The 23,410-nt window shown below is 35.4% G+C and overlaps 1 protein-coding gene across 3 annotated transcripts in view; it reads left to right on the top strand.

Moving 5' to 3' along the window:
• ZNF385D (zinc finger protein 385D) overlaps positions 1 to 23,410 on the top strand; it is a 416,850-nt gene that overhangs the window by 322,847 nt on the left and 70,593 nt on the right. The window lies entirely within an intron of this gene.

Here is a 23,410-nt window from a genome sequence, read left to right as displayed (position 1 = left end):
TTATACACCCAGCCAGATTTTCCCTGCCAATATATCCCTGTAAGCTCATCAACTTCAGCTGTGGTGCACTGAGTGTAAAGAGGAAAATTTGACTGATCCCTTACTCTAATAACACTGGTATATTTGCTGGATCCTAATTCTTCTACCAGTTGTGTACCTTCAGTTGGCTCCTGCCTTGCATCCTCTCGCTCCTCCAGCAACGAAGCAGAACAAGCTGAACTGGAGATGCTCCTAATACACCAAGGAAGTAAACCTGTCTCCCATAATTACCCAAGGGAGCTGTGCTGTGATGCCCCTTGCCAACTAATACCTGTTGTGTCACAGAAAAGCCTCTTAGGTTTTAGCTCTTCTATTTCCTTCTCAGAATCACTGTGTATGCAGACCAAACCTGACATAGTAAAATGTATTTTTTTCTGCTATTCTTGGCTCTTCAGGAAGTTTCTTCTCATGGGCATTGCTAGTGGGAACTGATCTTCCCCTGTCTTTAATTCACTATGTAATTTAAATATGAAAGCTACTTCTGTCAGAATAAAAACGTTTTAACTTAGAATAAGGTCAAACCCAAAATTGTCCACAAGGTTCCTTCCTAATTCTAGTCATAGGAAGAAGTGAAATAATGATTGTGTACTCCTGCCTCTTTAAAGGCAGCTATTTATAAGTGATTTGTACTATTTTTAATTTATTGATTATTTATCAAAAACATGAGCTTGTCAAAAAACTTAAATTGAACCTTGAAGCCTAATTTTAGAGATTCTCATCTAGGGGTGAAAATATTGTAGCTCTTTTCATTCCCCTCAGCTTTTTATCCCTTGAAAATAACTTCAAAAATATCTCAGTCACCATTTCTGGACCAATCAGCATCACATATTTAATTTTACTGATGAATCCAGGTTATTTTCTTAATTTACTGAATGGACACCTTCTCTTATAACACTGACATAATTCTCAAAGAGTGGTGCAAGGAAGAACAATACACTCTCAGAAACTGTCATGTCCCTCACAGATAAAAAATAGAAGAGGCAAATTAGGCTCTTTCATTTAGAAACCAGATGCCAAAATTAGGACTGTGGATGCTGAGTCATTCATGAGGAGGGGCTGGTGGAGACTTCTGGGCCACAGTGGTTCTTACCAATGGAGCAGCCCAATTTATCACTCAAAATTTTTAGCTTTTTCCAGCTTTGTCTCAGGAAAAAGCACGTCACACTGAACGAGACACAGTATGTAGCTGAAAGAGAGATCAAATATTTCAGTGTTACATACCAGAGTGAAACACCTCCTTTCAAAGAGGATATACCATTTGTTTGTCTTCAGAAAGGTCTAGACAAAAGATAAGATGAACATATCAGTAAAGTTACTTAGTCATTAGCAGTTACACGACTTGGATTGATATGTGGAGTGGAAAATATTCCAGCTGAGAAGTTCTAGGCATTTTCCAGAATAAAATGTTTGAAGTAAAAATCCTTCTACACAGAGACTAAGCATCAGTGGACCCTGATGCTTTTTATTCAGGGGACTACTCTGCTCCCATTCTGCTCCTTTTCTGCTGCTCTTAGATTTCTGAAGAAGAGAGAGGGAAGAAGCAGAGGCCATTTTCAGAGCCACCTACAGTGTCCAAGAAACTCATTTCAGAAGACATATTAATTTAAGCTATTTACAGAAAACTCTTGGAGGACTAGCTGATATTTATCTGTCCCATCACACCTTCAGGTGTTGGAGGCTTGAACTCAAATAGCCAACACTATTCAAAAGGTTGTTTTAATGCTCCCCTCTCACTAATAGATCAATATTGTCTCTACTGAATGGGGAGACCTTCTTGATGAGTATGTTTCATTTTCCACTTTTAATATTCACCTAAGTTTTAAAGCAACCACAGTGTTGATTGATTGAGAGATTATGATCCAAAATCCACCCATAGATTAACCTGGAAAGATATCTCTTCCCCTTTTCACTACCACACAGAAGCAACTTGTGAATATCTTTATGGTGGTGTCTTCTCATTCTGGTGCTTATAGTTATTACTGCTGAAAATCACTAAGTGCTCTGCTGAGGTGTTCAAGAAATAATTTGTAGTCAGAGTTCCACTGCAGTTTAGGAATGTTTTTCTGCGACATGAAGGGAATAAGTAGACCTATTTTCTCCATTGTTTAGGTAATTTTGAAATGTCCACCTGTGTTTGAAGCAAAAATGTGGTAAATGAAAGATTTAATATTTGGATTCAAAGAAAAAAATGCTTTGAAGAAAAAGGGCTGTTAGCTATCATTTTTTTGATAACTCTACTATGAATGGCAAGCACACACACTGTAATTCTTTTTCCTATTATCATGAAAAAGTTTTCATTTATTCAATATTCCTACCTTTCATTTTCATCATATTTTGTTGAACACAATTTGAACCCATAACAGCAGTAAATAACTTTTCTCTCTAGGAACCTAGGCTTTGTATATATTCTACCTATATGTCTCTATTTTTAGATGCGGCAGATAGGTTTTATCAGAGAGTAATGAATAGAAATTCCATTTTCCTGCTACACAACAATATTATGAAAATGTTTACAATAAAATTGGTCTGTGGGATTTTTCTTTTTTGCATAGAATACACAATTTTGTCCCTTTAGATAGAGATTTCTTTAAGACAGTAGAGCTTTTTTTTTCTGGTTACATGGCATCAAAATCACATTTAAAAAAGATGAGAATATGTGGCAAGCACATTTCTCTCTCACAGGATTTTTCATAGAGGTGCACAGAGAGAAAGAAAGAGAAAACAATTTCTATTTCTGCTCCTTGTTTTTCCCATGTGGAATGTGTTTGGAGAATTGTTTACCTGGGGTGATTGTTTGATTGGATTCTGGTGAGAATTGTTTGAGCCTGATGGCCAATCAGATCCACCTGTGTCTGGACTCTTGAGAACAGGGTCACAATTTGTTAGTTAGTTAGATACCGTAGTTAGAAAAATAGGTTTGTAGTTTTAGTATCTTCCTTTATATAGTATATTAATGTATTATAGCATAGTTATAATAAAGAAATCATTCAGCCTTCTGAACTGGAGTTGGACATCATCATTTCTTCCCACTGGGTTCGCCTGCATTTTACAATAAGAAAAGGCAGTACAATAGTCTAAAATCATTTGGCTTCTTTGTAAAGGAGTTATCTATAAATCTTCATGACAGCTGTGTGTTCAGAATGTTTTTTTAAAATAAATCTAATACGAGGGAAGATGGGAGGTATGTGCAAATAACCAAAGCCTCTCCATGCTGAGCAAAAACATTAGAACAGTAAAGGTGGGTTTTGTGGACTCCAAGCAATTTTTTTTTTTCAGAGAAATCTAGATATATTATTTACACTCACATTGTGCATTCAAACTAGGGTGAAATGTTCAAATATATGCTTAGCTCCGAATGCCTATGTTGCCACTTAGATGTTGGCAGCTGCTGAGAGCTATTGCACCAGTAAATGCTTGCTTTGTAGCAAACATTAAATCTTTATCTCTAAGACCTGAAGTATCTGTAAAATGTGGTCCAGCAGACTTCAGTATGCTATTTCAGGTGCCTATAGATAGCTCTAAGAGTAATTTTCTGCTTATGGCCTGGAAAAAAAAAAAAAAAGAAAAAAAGCACTTACTGAAATTTTCTGCCTTGACTATATGATCTTCCTTTGCCCATGAGATTATTAGATAAAGTTGTATAGTTATCAGTATCTGTCAACAAGGTCAATTTTTTGCAAAGGGATTACCTTTTTCTTCCCTCTTTTAATGAGATGGCTGAGTGATGACCCAGTTTGCCTTTATAGAAAGGTTGGGCAGCATTCTGATGTGTTCACAGGACTTGAATTCCATTATGATACACTTTAAAAAATATTTCCAATTATATGAGCCAGAAATTTTTGTTTGACTTAAATAGCAACAGTAGTAATATTTCCCTGCGAATCAGGGATGCTCATCAGTCCTTATTTGTTGTATTTTACCTTATTTTTCTCGATCTCTATGAAACAAAGGCATCACCAAATTGATATATTGTTCCGCTGTATGAATTTATCAGGATTCAAAAGGTGGTCTTCCATTAAATCAACAGTGAAGGATTTTTTTGAGGATAAGGATGCAATCAATATAACTCTGCAGTATTTTATTATGGTTCTAACTTTTGTTGGGAAAGAAGCAAGACCAGAGGACTAATATCCTATTTAGGATATGCTTGATAACTAGAACAAAAGATTAATGTATCAACGTGTAAGGGCCTAGGGTATAATAAGGTGATAATAAACAGTCAACATGAATTTGTCAAGAACAAATCATGTCAAATGAATCTAATTTTTTCCTTTGACAGGGTAATTGGCCAAATGGATAATAGGGAATAAATAGATGTGACATATTTTGGCTGTAACAAGGATTTATACATGTCCTATGTGACAGTCCTGTAAAGTAAGTAGGGGAATATGGTCCAGGTGAAATTATTAAAAGTTGGTTGCATAACAGAATGAAGAGCTGCAGTGAGAGTAGTTCCTGATGGTTTCCTGTCAAAACAAAAGGTCACAACAAGTCAGGATCTGAAAGAGTCTCTTCCATGCTTACTGCTACTCTAATTTTTCGTTAGCAACATGCCTGACAGGACAGTGTACACATGCCAGTTTTGTGGATGACATCTAGATGAAGGGTGGCAGAATCTTGATGGATGGTGGTAAGTTCCAGATCTCAGTCCAAAATTATCTCCAGTTGGAGAAAACAGTCTGGAATTCTGACAAGTGCAGTAAATAAAAGCATGAACTATTGTGCTTAGACTGGAAAAAGTAAATGCACAAGTACTAAAAAGAGTAAATGTCGGGTTTAATGGGATTATGAATCATAATATGATTCAAATATGATGGCTAATACAGAAAAAAAAAAAAAAAGACGAAAAACTCACCCAACTAATACTATGATAATTTTTTTTCCCCAAACATGAGATTTATCAATAAGTAAGTATTCCACAGCAAATATTCAAGAGCAGCCCTATAAGGACTGGGGGTGCTTGTGGATGAGAGGCTGGACATGACCCAACAATATGCACCTGCAGCCCAGAAAGCCAAACAGGTCTTGGTCTGTATCCAAAGCAGTGTGGGCAGCAGGTCAGGGAAGGGGATTCTCCTCTGCTCCACTCTTGTGAGACTCCACCTTGACCACTGCATCCAGCGCTGGGATCCTCAGCACAGGAAAGACATGGTCCTGTTGGAGCATGTCCAGAGAAGGGACACCAAGATGATCAGTGGGCTTGAACACCTCTCCTGTGAGGAAAAGCTGAGAGAGATGGAGTTGTTCAGTCTGGAGAAGGGAATGCAGTAGGGATCACTGTGGCCTTTCAGAAATTAGAGGAAAGATGGGAACAAAGTTTTGGACAAGAGGTAATGGGTTTAAACTGAAGGAAGGTCAATTGGATCAGACATAAGAAGTAAGTTTATTAAAATGGGGGTTATAGAACACTGGAATGGGTTTCCCAAAGAGGCGGATGCCCCATCCCTGGAAATATCCAAGGTCAAGTTGAACTGACCTCTGTGCAGCCTGATCTAGTTCAAGATATCCCTGCTTCTTGCAAAGGTGCTAAACTAGGTGACTTTTAAAAGGTCCCTTTCAATTCAAACTATTTTACGATTCTATGAGGTGAAATTGGCAATGCCTCAGGTGAAGAATTATTTATAACAGTGGTCATTGCACTCCAATGAAAACATAATTAGTTGCAGGATTTAGAACACATCCACTAATATGACAAGACGTGAAAAAATTCACTCAGCTAGGGAGAGTAGAAAGAACTGGATAGATGCAAAAAAGACTAGGGAAATATAGTTGGCTTTCCATATCTGAAAGGGAGTTAATAAGAGTTTAGTGACCAATTGAACTTTGTGTTCCTTGGTTTTGATATATAAATAAATTTGACTAATTCTTCAGATTAATTTGATTTAAGAGATTTTTTTTTGTTGGACTGCTTGGTGAAACAATTTTAACTGTAATGTTAATGAAATTCTGGAAGGAAACGTACAGACATTGAGGGGTGCCTGTTGGCAGAGATTATTCACAAATTAGGCATCTGTTTCTGAGGCTGGACAAGAGATGGTGAATGTAATTCCACACCTGAGAGAGAGATTATATGACATCTTGCTTGACTAATTTACAAATCTCTCTCTGTAGTTTGGAAGACATAATAGAGATTTCCTCATCCATGCCCAATGACAGTCACACTTGGCCTGTGGCCTCTGTTTTACAAAGAGGGGAACTTTAAAATATTGGTCCATTAAGAACAAGGAAAGCCTGGTACAGTTAAATGCTAGAAGTTATTTAGCATTTCACCCTTCTGATTTGAAATCTGTTGTTGGTCAATTTGCAGAGATATGCTTAAATGGTATTTGAAGCAATCAGTGCTATTTGCTTCAATCACTGTTCTGTTTGTGGCTGTAGCAGAGGGTCTTATTCTTTGCATGTTTTGTTGTACATGCAAATGTACAACAATTATGGGTTAGATTCAGATTTACAATTAAGCTAGATGTTTAGAGTCCTGATTTGGTATAAACCAAATAATTTCTGCTTGAATTGTAATGCTCAGCTTTTTTAAGCAAAGTCACTTTTGGCAGGTATTATTAGCCATCAAGCACTTTAATCTATTTATTTATTTATTTATTATGTAGGGGCATTTTATTTCTTGTCTTTCCAAACCAATGTGCCTGTGTTATATGAATTCATCAGCCTGGTTCTTTAAGGAAGATTCTTTTGTGTAAATATTTACAGATGCCCAGCATCCCCTTAAAATCAGTATTACTATATGAGAGTATAGTATTGATTGCAGCAGTTGTACCTGAACAAGCACAAAAGTTAATCCAGATATAAGTTATTCATGTATATATATATAATTTATATATTTCTCTAACTGTCTCTCTGTATATATGCTATTTATTTCTAATAATGCACCATCTTTCCTGTACTATGGAGTTAAAGTAAGGAGAAACAAATACTGATTCCATTTACAGAATTACACATGCTATTTATTTGAGATCAGAATATGAGTCAGAATGGAAATACACTCAAAGTGGATATTTTTCCAGAGGTATTGGTCTGTGGTAGTCACTGTAAAAAGTAGCAAGTAATCACAGAAAATGATTAGTGTGGAGATTTCTATGGGATATCTGGCATTTGCATCAATGCTATATAGAAACTATAAAGAATTGCTAACAAAGTATTTAATTACTTGATTTTTTGGCATTCCAATAGTCTAATCAAATAGCACTGAGTATTTTGCATTTCAATCACTTACATGAAGAATTTTAAAAGCAGCCTGGTATATCTTCTGCCCAATATGATGTTCAGTGGAGTCTGTTTTTCTTGGCTTAGCCTGCATATTTTAGAAGAATTACCTCCTCTTTCCTAGACCACAGTTTTAAAGATTGTAATATGAATTGCAATCAGATCCTGTGCAACTCTGGTCTTTCGCATACTAGAGCATTCAAACTTTTTCTTATTATTTTTATTTTCCTTTTTTTAGTATTCATTTTAAAACAAAAGAATCCTTATTTGCTTTTATGGAGCATTTTTCATGTAGGGAATAAGTAACTTAATTTGTAGATTATGAAGTCCAGAATAATCTGAAATTAAGAGTAGTAATAAATTTTCATATAACCTCCAGTTTGTTAAAGCCTTTCTAAAATGCTTAAGTAGAAAGTATAAATAATTACCTTTTATTGTATAAAGTACCTTTCCCATAATTTTCAGTTTCTATACAGTAATTTTATGAATCTATACAACCTAGAAGCAGAAATTATTCATGTCCGACAGAGTACCTTGTTTAGCTTTGAAGTACTTTTGATGTTTGAACTCCAGAGTACTTTTGCAGTACTTTTGGTGTTGAACTGAGTCCTCTGACTGATATCATAAGGTTGTGACTATTTCTTTGTCTCTTAAGCACTGGCAGCAATCTAAATATTCTGTATGACCCTCAGTAATTGCTGTGAGTGGTCTCTGTGTGTTGTGCAAGCTGTGGAGTTTGCTAGACAAACTCACTACACAGACTCTTGCTAATCCTTGTCCTCATCTCCTCTCTTTTAATAAAAGTACCCTATTTTGTCTAGAAAATCTGTACTGTCTTAGAACATGGAGCAGCCTGGGGGTATCAGGCCCACAGGGACATTGCCTCAGGTCAAGAAGGCAGTAGGAAAGAAGAAGGTTTTAAGTGACTGAACTTTAAGAAAGAATGTTCTTATGTCAGCTGTTTTCTTAGGCGGCTGCTGGTGGGGAGACATAGAGTGTCTTGGTGTCCACTGTATTCATGTTACAAGACTTACACTTTCCTCTCAAGATTCACCCTCTAGCTACAATCAGCAGTGGTAGTACAAGAGGAAGTGTCTAAATTAAGCACTGGTACAGGCTCCCAAGGGTTGGGTCACCATCCTTCAAGGTAAAGGTGGGTAGAAGCTGTACTTAGGGACTTGGCAATGCTGCGTTAACAGTTGGACTCAACAATCTTAAAGGTCTTTTATAATCTAAACTATTCTATATATCCAGGAGAAAGGAAAATCTAATGCTTTCAGCTCCCTGGTCCCTGAAAAAGCAGGGTTGAGGAGAAATGCCTAATGTCTATGTCAGATGAATATCAGAGTCACTGTAGGAAGAAACTAAAACATTCAGCTGATCATCAGGTGTTGCTGTGTAGGATTTAGATTATGTCAAACTCAAACTTTTTTTTTTTTTTTAATTTGGCAGCTCTTGCTTCCTACCTCTGTTCATCCTATTAGGTTATTTCGTTTTCAAAGCTCTCACTTATTTTGATAAAACAAGTCAATTGTGCAGAAGGTTTGACATCTCTTTTAAATTACTAGGGTTTGCCAGAAATGATATGTGAATAGGCAATTGCTCTCTCTGATAGTCCTGTTTATAAATTGCAAAAGATTAATGACTGGTATTCTGACTGTGGAGTATGAAGACAAATTAGTTGAAAAGGTTTCTGCTTGTGGCACTGAAGAGAGCAGTTGCAGTTGTTCGCTTTTGGGACCAACTTTTAACTTAGGTGGGCGTGGATCTCCTTCAGCTAAGAGCTGAAGGAAAGGCAGAGGCGATAGCAGTTAATGAGACAGAAAGTCTGAAATAAAAGCAACCTCCCTCCACATCTTTGTGTCTTACTGTCAAAAATTTCCTTTCTCTCAGAAATGATTAAATTAATATATAAGAATGTATGAGAAAACATTATACTGGGAGGGAGCATGCAGGCCTAAATGGTCTCATAGGTCCTAGATCTTCCAAAATCTGCTTTCAGCAGATTATCTGTTACTCACTGAGATGTCCTCCAGGCAAATTACAAAACTGTTTCCAGTTGTTTTAATGAATTTGGTTCTATAACTACATTTTTTGGGTTACAACAGAGTCAGAAAGATTTTGTGCCTGGAGGAGGGTGGAGGAATATGTGAATGAAATTAAAATGCTAAAGTTGGGCAGGTAGAGGCTAATCAGAGCTTCTTTGAAGTTTTTTTAGCTGGAAATTGTGGGAAAGAAGACAATGCTTAGTATTTTTTTAACTATACGTTATAAAATACCATTTTATACATGAGGCAATACTCATTTTACACATGAGGTAATTAGTACAGACAGGGGAAAAGATAGTATAAAAGAGGAGAAAGGAAGTTTCTCTTCTGGTTCTGTATTGTGACATTCATGGAAAAATCTGCCTGTTTAAGCTGCAAGGAGAGACATCTCTTCACTTTTTGCCCTACACTTGTGTTTGAGGCATTTTTTCTCCTGTCAACTTCTTCAGTTAACATGCAAAGCCAGTCAATTCTACTAAGCAACTGCAATTTAAGAATAATTGTGGTGGGGAGTTTTTACAGAAACCACTTCCCATGGGCAAGTCCTCATTTCAAAGGAAAGAAAAAATTTATACTCTTTGTTGTGCATCTCCATTTTTTTTTTTTTTTGGTCTGTTTTAAGTTCTTTCACATATATTTTTTAAAATGAGAATTCATATAGTAGGGAATGTGAGATTTTGGATTATTAATAGTGGGTGCAGATTACAGATTTCACTGTGAAAGTGGCAAAACACCGTCTCTTCCAGTTACCGAGCAGTGACTCCTGGTTCATTTTGTCAGGCAACAACAAGGACATAAAAAAAGAACCAAAGATAAACAGACAGGGGTGTATATCAGTCTGGGATACAGAAAGAATAATTGAAGAAAATGTGCAGCAAATTGTATTTTTTATCGATTCTCCCTCCCAATAATTTCTTCTAAAAATGCATTAAGAGTAAAGTAGTGCTTAGTAGTACTTATACTTGGCTTTGGTTGATGATACTCTCTTCCAACACCCATAAAATCTTTCCAAGTAATGTTAAACAGACTGGACATCTTTTTTTTTTTTTTTTTTTTTTTTGCCAGTAAATTTGCATTCCTGTAGGTACCTGTAATATATTCTTCTCCACTGTATCTGTGCAGCCTCTTATTGGAGTTAATATAATGTTTCCTTTTGAAAGAATTGCTGTTAAACACAACTGCCCCTGATGTAAACAAATTCCTCTTCGGAACCTCCAGGCCTGACTTTTTCAGCTCCCGATTTCTTTTATCAATCCTTTTTTTTATGTCTCTTACAGTATCTGGAGATATTGCTATTCTGTGTACTTACTGACATCACAGCTAACAGCTGGGAGCCTTATCCTCTGAAGGAATGGAAGTGCAACCCAATACCTCCTTTTAAAAGCTTTATTTTGGAAGAAAAAAACACACATTTCAACTACTTTTGAGGGTGAATTGCCCACACTTGTTAATTTTATTTTTTTAGCTCAATTGAAAGTGAAATCTTTCAAGGTTTTAAATGGTTGAAAGAGATTGACTTCTTTTCAGCAAAGAATTCAATATGGCACTTATACCTAACTCCCCCATAGACTTTAAAATCTGAATTATGAGTTCAAGTAATGTATTTAAACTGAGGTAATCATCTAGTGGTAGACAATAAACGTACTTCCATATATATAATTGTTTGATGAGGTGACCTCAAAGTATGATTTAAAAAATACAAGGATTTAGTCTGTTTGGTATTTAGATAGGTCTCATTGTGTTGTGGTGGGATAACTTTAGATACAAATGCATAGTAAATGCACTGACTTAATTTATGTTCGCAATTTTTTTATGGGTATAAATGTTTCTTTTTATCCCTTAGAAAGGAAATTTTATAAGGTAGTCTCTGAACAGGTTTTATCCTTTCCCCAGCATAGCCTATTTTCTCTGCATCAGCGGACTTGTCATGATAATCAACTTTTTTGTCCCAACCATCAATCACTTTTGATTACAGCTGGGGAGAAGTTCTGTTCTGTTGATCAGCCCATCAGTGCACATAATGTTACACCTGGAGACGAGTGAAAATCATCCCTTGGTGGGAGAATCACTTGCCTTCAAGCCTTTTGTCTGAAGTATTTTAATTTACATTTAGAGTATTGAAATTGTCAGTGCTTGCTTTGATTTTTTTTTTTATTTCTTTGACAAAAATAATAAGTCCAGTTGATCTTTCCCTACATGATAGAAGAAGAATGCTTTTCTATTTCAAATATCTTATGCTATTTTTCACTTTATTGTACAAATATTGCAGTAATTATAACTATTCAAATTAAAAATAGAATTGTTATGTTTTACTCCATTAGCAGAAATTTAGTATTATATGCTAGCCCAGAATTTTTGAAAAAGCTATTTTGTTGGCTTTTAATTAGATATTTGGTTAGGGTAATATCAATATTCCATTTATATGAAGGTTGTATAGCAAATTTCATAGCAATTAAGTAATTAAATCTAAAGGCATAATTTCTTTCTTTAATGAATTCTTCTTATATTGTGGTCATTACTGAATAACACGTTTTTTCCTTGTAATAAAGGTGGTTTTCAGATGTCAGAAGAAAGATGAAATTTCAGCTTGAGGAAGCATCTTATGTTTTGCTAGTAACTTAAATATGACTTTTAATTAGCTATCAGAATGACCAGATGTAGTTTAATTGTACTATTCTTTTTTCATCTATGGTAACTTTTTTTATTTTAGGTATCTTCTCTAAATAATCATTGTCACAAGTTAATCCTTTTACATGTCAAAAAACCACAGCCTGTAAGACAACTATAAAGCTGATACTTCAAGGATTACAGGTTGAAGTGTAAATGAAGAAGAAAGAATGTGACAGGGTGGGATAATAAAGATTTGATTAGCAATCTTGTTTTTACATAAAAAAGTTTAATTAGCAATAGCTCATTTTCCTATTCCTGCTGGTCATTTTCAGGACAGTGATATATTGCTTTTTTGCTGTGAGCCATGCCACCCAATAGAAGGTGTTTTGTTTTCATTAGCTGCAGATGCTTCAACATTATTATCTCTCACCTTAGTCTACACACCAATACAAAACATGTCTAAATCTTGTAATTCAATCAGCCAATTGTATATGCAGTACTTTTAAAACTACGGGATATTTGCTCAGATGTTTTGTTTCTTTTTAAACTGATGATAAAAGCACTAAACGGCAAATCAAATAATCACTGAGCCTCTGTCCTAATATTCTGTCTGCTTGAATAGCTTATTTGCCAAGTACAGAATTTTATTACTTGCACAGAAGTTGTTCTTCCAAAATGACAATCTGTTTATTTTTATGGTTTAGTAATTAATCTGAGTATATGGCATAATTTTTATTTTACAGGTACAGCAATCTACATTACCTTTTCAAAGACTCTTATTACTTGTTACAATGACAGGACAGAATTTTTTTTTTTTTTTGTAATTGAATAGAGATTTTTAATGGGTTTTCAGTAACATAATTCCAGCCAAATAGCCCAAGGTGCAAGTCACCTGTCATTCTTCAATTTATTCTCTAGCATGTTTTTCATACCAGAGCCATATGTAAAGATAAACTGATGTAATAAAGTAGATTTCTAATGTAAACACATTCTGAGAAGCAGCAATAAATGAGTAAGAATATCTGAAGATGTCAGAAAACATGGAGTATATGGAAATAATTAACATTTTAGACAATGGCAAAATTAAGATTTTTTTTTTATGCATTTAACAGTACTTTCTTTTTTGTAATTCTCAGGGGCAAGGGATTTTTATTCAAAAATTATTTGACATAACTAATCTGTATCTCTTCAGTTTGTGAAAAGGCTGTAAGAATGAAACTTCCTTCAGAGGAGAGCTAAGAAAATGAGCATCACATATATGTAAAAATGGTGCAGAAATATTTTGGCTATTCTTCTAGAGTCTGAGCTCCATGTCCTGATTGGTGACGGGCCTTACTAGCATGGTAAGCCAGTGAGGCATAAGACACAGGGAGAAGCCTGGGATATTTGTAAGCTTATTAATTTCTCCTGTGCTAAATTGGTGCTGCTGGAGGTGGTGCTGCAACCAAAAAAAATGGCAAGAAATAAGGAGACAACACAAATTCGGAAGAAGAAATCAGCAGATGCAGTGGCATTCAGCAGTAGGGATCATGAGGAGTAGGGACTGCAATGAGAAAACAAAGGTTCTGGTCCAGACACTGAGGTGTGTTTGTTTAAGGTATGCGAGAGGGAGAAGGATCTATATAGGAGAAGAAACAAATAAACAATATTGAGTAATGGGTGCAATGATGCAGAGTAGGAGATCAATATGTAGAAAAAAAGGAGACTCTGAGTCTGTCATAGTTCATGATTAATATTTGGGATATTGTGACAGAAAGAGGTGATTTGAGAAATGGAAAATTTTAGGTGGCAAAGTAAACAGTAGTTAGACCCATCCAAGAGCTATTAATGCTGAATGATCATAAAGATATTGGTTGAAACCCAAGAAAAAGTTATCCCAAGGAAAGTATGTCCAAGTCCAGAGAGCAGAAAGGCTTGAAGACAGAATCTTGAAATATATGACCCTGGCCAGTGCAAGTAGTTTTCCCCTTTTTGAATGAGGAGGAGGTTTGTCATCCCGACATTTTTCAGCTGGGGTTACTTAGGATTCAGATCTTCTCCAAAGTCAGCCTTAATTAATATTTTTTTTTCTCACTCACTAATAAAACCTATACAAAAGTTAAGATGGCTGAATTCTATCAGCCTTCTTCTGGTATTTGCAGGAAGGAATACTGATAGAAGCAGTTCTAGAATAGTTTAAATGGGTAATTGATTTAAATCTGGATTTTCAAAATTAGCAAGGATAGTATATCATCTTTCTCAGAAAGTCTACTTGTATCCAAAAGATGTGGATTTCTGTATTCCCTGAATGGGAAAGTAAAGGCCAAAAATATTTACCTTCCTTCCCCCACCCTACTGATTGCCCTCATGTTGGCCATTTGTTATGGCTGCTCCTGACAAGAACAGTAAGAGATCAATTCTCAGTGAGGAGATACAAAAACTTAGAGTAATTGGGCTATGAATTTTAATTCAAGTATTGAAACTGATTGTTGCTGTCATAAGAATCTGTATGTTTTGCAGGCATGATTACTTTTCTCTATTAAAAAAATTCTAAATATGCATTTTTCTAAATGCATCAATTCTAAATATGCATTTTTAATTTAGTATCTATATTCACAGCAAACTGAGGGGTTTGAACTCTGGCTATGAAGCAGGATTATCTTTGGCTGAGTGGGTAACAGCAGTTCATTTAATTTCAGTATGTTGTTAATAGAACATGAATTACACTTAGGACAAGGCAGGGACTCCTGGTGTTTCCCTGCAAGCTGTTTTAGTGTGTGCAAAGATACATTTTCAACCTGATAAGTGATGATAACTTGTAACCAGTGAGCAATGGGCTGGCCCTTGAGGACCTTTGGCTGGGGAGAAGCATAATTCTCTTTTATCAGCACCGAAGGATAAAGAAAGAAGATGATGACTTTATCATTAACATGGAGTCATTTTCTGAAATGCTTGCACTCTAAATAACCACACATTCAGACATACTATCATAGAATCCTAGAATCAATAAGGCTGGAAAAGACCTCAAAGACCATCAAGTCCAACTAAACTGTGTCCCCAAGTGCCACATCTGCACATTTTCTGCAAACATAGAGTTTAAATTCTGTTGCTGCCTCCTGTGGTAATAAGCAGGACCAATGACGTGTTCTGTCTGATCAGATGAAGAAGGTAGAGGCTCTCTTCTGTAAAATATCAAGGGGGTTATACCCATATTCCTGAACCTGTAAAAGTCATAGATCTGACTTACTGAAAGATGTTTGCACATGACTGAATAAACAGTTTGGCTATAGAGTTAATCCATTGTTAACAGGTAACTGCTTGTTCTCCTACCATATTTGGACTAGTCAACACTTTGGCTTAGCCTGAAAGCTCTCAATTTTATTCCTGGCCAGTTGTCTGCCTAAAGCAACCTGTTAGATTTATCTTCTGTAAGCCTGAAGATGCTAATGCATCTTAAACCACTCTGCTGGAAGTAATATCTAGTTTATATTTGAAATGGAAAACACAAAAAGGAAGCCTACAGAGTGGAAGGAAGGACAGGCAGCCTGTGAGGAATACAGAAAAGTTGGGATACTGGTGGATGAGGAGCTCAGCATGACCCGTTAATGTGCACTTGTAGCCTAGGCAGACAACTGAATCCTGGGCTGCATCAAAAGCAGGGTGGGCAGCAGGTTGAGAATCTGCCCCTCTGTCTGCTCTGGTAAGACCCCTCCTGGAGTGCTGTGTCCAGCTGGGAGCCCCAACAGGAAAAGGATGTGGACTTGCTGGAGTGAGTGGGTCCAAAGGAGGGCCATGATCAGAGGGCTGGAGCACCTCTCCTATGAAGTTAGGCTGGGAGAGTTAGGGCTGTTCAGTCTGGAGGAGAGAAGGTTCTGGAAGGACCTTACTGCAGTCTTTCAGTGCCTAAAGGGGGCCTACAAGAGAGCTGGAAAGGGATTATTAGAAGGGCATGTAGTTGTTCAAGGCCAGGCTGGATAGGATTTTACATTATCTGTTGTAGTGGAGTTGTTCCTAGCCATGTCAGGGCTAATGGAAATAGAAGATCTTTCAGATCCCTTACGGTCCAAGCCATTTCAATTCTTTGATGTGGCTGGTGCAGTAGGTGGCGCACAGAGACACATCATCCAGAGCTGGGAGTGGAGGCATCACAAGGCTCTGAGGAGACTGACATGCATGGGCACAGGGATGACATGGTTCCAACCAGTAACTCTGAAAGCCAGGAAGATATCCTGGGAATGTTGACTTGTCTCAGGCCAGTTAATTTGCCTCAGGCAGATAACTAACTGGCAATATTTGTCATAATTTGGTAGATCATAGGAACCTACAAGTCCTTTATTTTACAGTCACAACATTTGCCATCTACTATTAACCTTCCAAATTCATGGTCTGAACTCACACCCTTAAGGTCTTTTCAAGGTAGGGTTCTTGTTTTCTCGGTCTATCTAAGGTTCATTGGTGTCAAAATAAGTCATTCTTGAAATTAATTATACTATAAAGCACAGTCTTTGGGAGATAAATTCAGTTATTCAATTTATTTTTATTACATTTTGTTTGTATTTTTATTATGAGATGGACTCAGATGTAATCTAGCTCTAGGATCAAAAGTAAGAAATTTTCTAAAATGGAAAAATAATCTCATAAGTTCAGTTGAGGCTGAGAGTTCTAATGATTATCTGCCTTCTTGTGATGTTATACTCCCTAGATATCATTATGTGGTGTTTCTGATATGCACTGTGTCTTTATATCTGTCTATAAAGTGCTGCAGAAATTATTTGCAACCCACTAGAAAAGGGACAATGGATTATGTTCCTGACAAAACTGTGAGTCTCTTATAGCTGGATGTTTGCTGGGGATATATATCTATATCTATCTTTCTCCACACTGGAAAGCTTTCCATCTAGTATTATATTTCTGGTGAGATGGCAGCTTTCCCATGCTGTGTGTGTAACTATATAAATAATTTTATATATATATATACACATACAATTACCTTTCTCAAACAGCTTTGCTAGAATAAAAAAGAAACTGGAAAATATTCCCATGGTTGTCTCTAGCAGTATTACATAAAACCTAGTAAAAAAGAGCAGAAAAATCAAGTAATTTCCATTTGAGCTAATTTTTTTTTGTTCTAGTTGTCTTAACTCTTATTTTTCACTATTTTGTAGCACATATTGATACACAAGATACCAGTAGCACCTGAATATTAGTATAAAGTGCTAACCGAGATGATGAAGTTAAACAAATGCTATAGTGAGGCTAAGCATTTAGCATATTCCAAGTTGATTATGACACATTTTTGTTGTGAAAACAAAACTTTTTTTCTCTAATGTGTTTCTGTGATGTACATTTGGTTTTGTTGGCTTAATCAAAGGCTGTCTGTCCATCTTTAAATTCTTTACAGTGTTTCCAGATGGAGTATTACACTTGCTTTCAATTGCCAGTCCAGTGTGAAATAAATGTCAACAGTTCTGTTGACTTAAGTGGTGCCAGGATTTCACCCACACAATCTAAACTCAACATGTTCGCTTTCTGTTTTGGTTTTATTTTTCTCTCTTTCATAGCAAGGAGGTCCTTGCCATTTCCAAAGGGCAAGGAAAATACCATGGTTCATTGTTTCTAGATTTTGGTGTATAATGATTTTGTAAGCATGAATGTTGAAACAGTGGTAAAATTCGTGCCCAAATATTGTTTTGTTACAGGAAACGTAATGAAGCATATTAGCTCTGGTCAAAAAATAACTTTTGGATCAATATGATGGATAACATATCTGTTAGGAAGGTAAAAGAACACAGCTGGGATTTGAATAAATTAACTAAAGCCTTTATTGTGCAACAGGGCTTCTACAGTAATTTTCTAACTTCCTATCATGGGTGATTTCAACATAGATTTCAAAGGAGGTTGGAATATTGAAACAAATAGCTCATTCTTGAAGATCTTTTGTTGTTTTTAACACATTGAATTAGCTCATTACAGCTGAATATGTAGTGGAAAATAGCATCTGTTTACACTGCAGAATTATAAAAATTACTTACCAGTAACAGAATAAGGAGCAATTTGCAAAAGCTAATCATATTTGTGCACTTATTTGTAAAAAGTAAGTCGTTAATACATACCCAAGGGAAAAAAGATCTTATTGGTTTATGCAATGTAATAGTAGTGTTAAGCATAACATATTAAAGAATTTTTTAGGGATCAGTTTTAAAAGTTACAAAGCTATGGGCATAAGAACATGGATGCCCCATATTGCTGCTTCACCTGTACTCTGTTGTGGTTGAACTCCAGAAATCATCCTGAAGCTCACCGAGCCCAAATCAGTTTAAGCTGTCCATACACTCCAAGTGCACATCACCAGCTTGGAAACCCACGAGGAGATTGCCTTGTTGAGAGTTCTTGGTTTTTTTAGATAGAAGTTTTCAGTACAGTGTGCTCCATTCTATAAATCTGGGGTGCTGCAAAGCACGCTGAGGCATACTAATTATCCCAGCAGTGAGATGTCATGGATGTAAACTGAGAGCTATTCAGAGTTTCAGTTCATCATTGGAGGTGATGTTAAAGATTCCTATTTCCATTTTATTCAAAGAAGATTCAGAAATCTTTACAGCTTTTTACTAAAGAAATCAGTTTTCCAAAAGTAATTTTTTGGGGACTGGGGAAGACCTACTGTCTTTTCCTTAGCTCTGCTATAACAAAAGGAAGAACCACATAAAAACAAGAAAGAACAAATAAATAAATATAAATTTGTTAATTAATTTTGTGAACAGATATGAAGAGATTTGCCTGCTCCAAAAACTCTGGAGTCTCAGCATTAAATTTCTGTACCATTTGGAAATTTCACTCTTTAAGTAATCTCTGTCCAAACACATGTCTTAGGTTTTAAAGTCAGAAAGGGTTTTTATACCTGTCTAGTTTAAACTTTTTTTTTTTATGTTATAGACCTTATGATTTCATATAGCTGTTCCAGTTTTGAACCTGATCACCTGTGCTTGACTAGAGGAGATGAGAAACATTAAAGCGAATGTAGAAATATAGAGCACCTCTGAGACACTTGTCCTATAGCACTTCAACACCTAAAATGTCCAGTTGATTTCAGAGGCACTGTTCTTATCCAGTAAAGTTTGTAGGATTACATCCAGTTTTTTTTATCTTCAATTTGGTTTTGTTCAATGAAAAAAAAAAAAAAAAAAAAACCCAACAGATTTTCAGATTTCAGTGTAACATCAGTTAAGTAGAAAGTTTTGTAGGAAGGAGACAGAATGTAACTACAGTGTAAACAGTAAGTGGTGTCAGAACATCTCTTTAAGTTTAGTATAATTTGATATCTTTAACTGTGACTTCCTACATGGAACCTAACAGCTTAAAGGAGTAAAAGATTCTGACGTGTCAGCTTTGTACTGGAAGGTATCATTGCCATTTCTATATTGATGGTAGTACAACAACCTATATGTCTCATTAAATAAACCCTGGTTTTCAGCCTTCACTACTTTTGGAACAACTTGATCTATCCACGTATATGTACTACTTTAAGAACCAACCATATTAATTGATTTAATGACGTGCTCACAAGCAGGTCTGTGTGCTCTAGGTATGAGTTAAGGTTATGATTCAAAGTACTAAGGCTCTGACCCTGTGATAGTTGGTAGAAGAGCAATAGCAAATCTTGTAGGTACATACAGTATCTTGTGGATTTCACTGAGGCCCTGAATATGTTCACAGAATCACCCAAGGATGACTGAAAACAAGGCAAAACAAATAAAAATATGTAAAGGAATAAATATAACTGTATTGTAGACTGACTGATCTTCAAGTTCCTATGCTTTATAAACCTTTGTTCCCTCTGGATATTTGGATTATTTTTTCAAAATATTTTCTCCCTGGCTAATTGTTTGAATAAAACTAGTTTTTAAGGCAAATTTACTTCCATGGTATGGCTAATTTTATCAGCACTAACCTATTTATATTCTATTTATATTGATTCATTACATAAAACAATTCACTTTTGTTTCTAGTAGGTAGCATTTATTCATTTTACTTATTTTTCTTTTTTTTTTTTTTATGTGTACTTCTGCCTAGAGAGAGAAGTCCTATGGATACACTTACAGTGGGACTTTTTTAAGCAAATTACTGGCATAGTAATACAAAATGTGTCTTTTAGAAATACAAAATGTGTCTAAATAAGCAAACAACTAGTGGGCTAAGATTTCTTTTATTCCAAGGAAATGCACTGCCTCTCTATGGAGGTTCTGCACATGGAAGGTTGGGTGCCTTTTGAGCTATGAAGAGAATGAAAGAATCTATAAACTCTTCCATCCTTAAATTATCAGTCTTTGTGCATCTGTGCAAACTTTTCACAATGGAAAAGTTCACATGATATTTTATGTGTATGTACAGCCTTCTACAAGAAGGCTGGAGATTAAACCTGGGAACCTACAGTCAAGCTCAGATAAAACAGAGTTGTAATCAGGAAATTTGGACATTTATATTTCTTATTGTGGGTTTTAAATTTCTGCTTATGGGTAGGAGCTGACTTAAAGGACATCGGAAATATTTACATTAAAATAATTATTGAGATATAAATTGAGAATCCAAAATGAAAAATCTGTGTAACTGTATATTTTAATGAAAGAATCAGAAAGTTGAATCAACATTTTTCTGAACACAAAACTGAAAATTGAAAAGCTTCTAGTAATTATAGTATTAAAAACAGTGATTACAATAAAAGTATTAAGACTGTGTTTAGGAGCAGTTACAATAACTCTGTGGACTCTCTTTTATGGTTTTGTATATAGAAGTCATATTAACTTGTTTGTAATTTCAAATATAAGGTTCAAATCATAAGGAATTAATAATTAAAGATACACTTTTTGAGCTTTTCCTGTTTTCCATTAAATTTTTTGTAGTATCTTGGGTTCTGACCACCACTCTTCCATGGTTCTTTGCTTTAGTCAAAAAATATCAGAAACTCAGAATTCAATGAGATTTTTATTGTGAACGTAAACAGACAGAAATAGTTTCCTTGGCAAGAGAAAGCAGGTGAAAACGCTCAGACAAGGTACTCTAGACCCACCTACTCAACTTGCTTTAGTTATAAGTTCACAAGATGCATGCTGAGGGAATCAAGTAGGTTTTGTTCAAACAGTGAAAAGTTTCTAAATTAAACGAGTGTCTGGGCAGGTAAGTGTATGTGTAGACCCTTGACTCCAGTTAGGTGTTATGAACAAACTCGTATTCAAACAGATGCTGGCTCCATATCCATCACTGTCATTCTTTTGATGACACCAGAAAAAAAATGAACTTTTCAGCACTATTCAGAAAATTGATGTTAAGTTCAACAGGATCCATTGCTTTGAAGTAAACGTCATTTGTGTATAACCTGAATATTGAACTACATTTACATTATTAGTACAATGTATAAAAAAGATGTGGTGGTGTACACTGCTAGTGCAAGGAATCTGGGGTACATTTCTACAAAATAACAGTAGCATATATCATTTGTTCAAGTTCTCCATTTGGAATATATCAGTTCCAGATTCAAACTGGAAGCATATATATTATATTTACTAAGCTGAATCAATACATGCTTTATTTTATTATATGCATAGCTCATAGTAGTGTGTATAGATTAACTTTTTTTGTATATCATTCTAATATTAATGTGGGATTAATTACTTGGTTAATCTAAATGAAAAAGAAATACCAAGTTTAGTAGGAGTTTAATATTCTCTTGAAACCAACTACAGTAAGATTTGCTATGGGGAAAATAAATGATGCTACCAATTAATACGGTAAAGATGAGATTAAATGTTAAAGTTAATTTTATTGATGATAGCAGTTTTCAAAATAACATCCCCCTAAACAAACCATATTGCTTTGGAAGACAGAATATATACAATTCTAGATTCTAGAACTTGATAACCTTGTCAAAATAATGTTTAAACTGTTTTTTCTTAACAATAAAAAGGATAAAATAGATGGCAAAATGAATGGCCTGTTTATTGTATTTGAACATGTATCAAAATTTTGTTAGGCTGCATGAAGTATTGGTGTCCTTAAAAGAAAAATGCCAGGTATGAGAACTGATTGATTACTTGAATTATAGTCCCTTCAGTATATATATTTTGGCACAGTGTATGTTGCCTCAGAATGCAGTGTGTTATATTCAGGCAGATTTTTGTAATTTGCCTAAATTATTTCAGGTAATGTCACACTCAATGGCAGTTAATAGTACAAGCAGATGCATGGTCATACAAATACTGTCTTACTGTCTAACAAGTGAAGTTAGGTAGGAAATTTTTACCTTCTTCATCTGACCAAGATAAACCAAGTTTTGTTTTCCATAACAAAAATATTATATTCCTTTTCATAATGAAAATTAAATTGATTTTACTAAATTATGGATGGTTTTTACCATAAGAATGGTGTCAATGCCAATCTCTCACAATATGATGCAGGCTCTTGCCAAGTGCAATCTCTCACCATTATAGAAATTACTCTGGAAGAAGCCCAAGAACAGGGAGTGGGGTAGAGCAGATTAATTATGCAAGGGTGCTAGTAAGCTCAGGAAGTACTCAGTCTGATCAGTGAGTCTCAGGGTATATTCATGAGTATACTGAATAAATACTTTAGAAAGAAGAGGAAGTAGAAAGAGGGAGTTTTCTTTCCATAGAGAGATAAATACCTGGGGAATAACATATTGGGACATTTTATTCTGCCATAATGATGGAGAATTGTTTTGGGCTGTTTTCAACAGAAAAGACCTTTGTGGTTCTTGACCTATTATTGTATATTTGGTTCTAGAGAAAGGGTGAATTGATCATAGTTTAGGGGACAAAAGCCTTCTCTCAGAACATGTCCGAAAGAAGTCATGTTACATGTATCCTTGGTGTTTAGTACCACAATTACATCTGAGTGAATAAGGTAAATAGATTACAGAGTAGTGTTGTAATAGACTGCACAAAAATTTTAAGTGGCAGGACTCAGAAGATAAAGGTAAGCTTAGCAGAAGGTAGAAATAATGATAGGCAACGTTTATCTGCACCATAATTGACTGCAGATTGAATTTGTATGTATCAGGCAGAAATTAGGATACTTGTTCAATATGAGCCATATCATCATGTTGACATCATCTTTAAAAATTACATTACATGTTTTTATTTAATCTCCTACTCTGCAAAGGCTTGCACAGGTAATTAGTTGTTTCATGTACAGTGTCTGTGAAACTGCTAAAGTCTGTGGAATTTTTCTGTTTTGTAGTGGGTAAGCACAGGACTTGAGTGTAATCCTGAATTTCCCATGTGCACTAACTCTGCAAACAAATAGAGGGCCTTGTAAGAAAGTATTTTTTAAATTTTAATATAGCCTCTAGTAAAAGCTTACCTACTATATAGAGTAACTACATCTCTATGAAAAAGACTGCACAATCCTCTACAATATTTTTTATCTGTGTCTCACTGTTAGAGCCCTGCTTTGGGCTGAACCAAGTGTTGTGCATCTCAGGGCTGTTAGACTTTCTCCCTGTA

This window comes from Vidua chalybeata, chromosome 1, assembly GCF_026979565.1.
Source record: "Vidua chalybeata isolate OUT-0048 chromosome 1, bVidCha1 merged haplotype, whole genome shotgun sequence".
NCBI lineage: Eukaryota > Metazoa > Chordata > Aves > Passeriformes > Viduidae > Vidua > Vidua chalybeata.
This window is presented reverse-complemented; position numbering and strand designations above follow the sequence as displayed.